The following is a 1,135-nucleotide window of genomic DNA, read 5'->3' as shown; positions in this document are numbered from 1 at the left end:
GTGTGGCTTCAATAACATCTGTTCCTACCTATGAAAGGACCAGAAACCATTTACATGCGTTCTAGAACTGTCTCATATCTGACAGACCATGGTCTAAAGGAAAACATAGTAAGCCTCTTCTACATTGAACATGACAGAAATGAAAACAGGTTGTAATTCATAGTGAAATGATGTTCTTTGTTGTTCAAAGAGGAGGATATTCCTATAAATAAACCTGTACCATCTCTCTGATTTGAGACACAGTTGGACCACAAGCCTGTAATGAGTAACTTGACCAATCCTGTGTCTATGTCCAGCCCTTGGTGATTTGCATATGCTGAGGTCACAGTCCTACCCTGAGGAATTCTTCATAATCAGGTCACACCCTGTGCTAGAGTCAGCCTGACACACACGGGACACAGCACAGACATGAGGACCCCCAACCAGCTCCTGGGCTTGCTGCTGCTCTGGCTTACAGGTAAAGAAGACATCATTAGGAAATGAAAATTGTTCAGCTGAGTGTAGTCATTGTTGTCTGGTGTCCAGAAAAGTTCTTTTATAACAATTAATTGTGAAATTGTTTTCAATTTTTCCATCTCAGGTGCCAGATGTGACATTCAGATGACCCAGTCTCCTGCCTCCCTGTCTGCATCTCTGGGAGACAGTGTCACCATCACATGCCAGGCAAGTCAGAACATTGGTCGCTGGTTATCATGGTACCAGCAGAAAACAGGGAACCCTCCTAAACTCCTGATCTATAATGCAAAAAGCTTGGCATAAGGGGTTCCATCAAGGTTTAGTGGCACTGGATCTGGCACACAGTTTTCTCTCAAGATCTGCAGCCTGCAGCCTGAAGATGCGGCTACCTATTACTGTCAACAGGATAGTAGTTTTCCTCCCACAGTGATTCAAGTCATAACATAAACCACCAGGGGAAGCAGAAGTCAGAGACTAGGCTGCCCCAATTGCTCGTTGTGGTTTCTGCAGATGCTGAGAGTGTTTCTATTTTCTTTTTTACAGGATTCTAGGGTCTATGTTATGGTTTTCTATAGAGACCAGATCAACATTTCTGTCCTAAATATCTTGCCCAGTCCTAGCTAGCACTAAAATTGAGGGGGTTGTTCTTTTGACTAATATGGAATACTAACTTTTCCTG

General features: G+C 43.3%; 1 long non-coding RNA gene across 1 annotated transcript; it reads left to right on the top strand.

The window, feature by feature from the left end:
* Positions 1-248: 248 nt before the first annotated feature.
* LOC148121772 (uncharacterized) lies at positions 249-874 on the top strand. The gene is made up of 2 exons (XR_015737981.1): positions 249-457; positions 581-874. It is a non-coding gene; the product is annotated as an uncharacterized LOC148121772 (long non-coding RNA).
* The last annotated feature ends 261 nt before the right edge of the window (positions 875-1,135 follow it).

This window comes from Myodes glareolus, chromosome 6, assembly GCF_982192425.1.
Source record: "Myodes glareolus chromosome 6, mMyoGla1.1, whole genome shotgun sequence".
In the NCBI taxonomy this organism is placed as follows: Eukaryota; Metazoa; Chordata; class Mammalia; order Rodentia; family Cricetidae; genus Myodes; species Myodes glareolus.
Note: the sequence above shows the minus strand (reverse complement) of the source record. Positions and strands in the feature narration are given on the sequence as shown.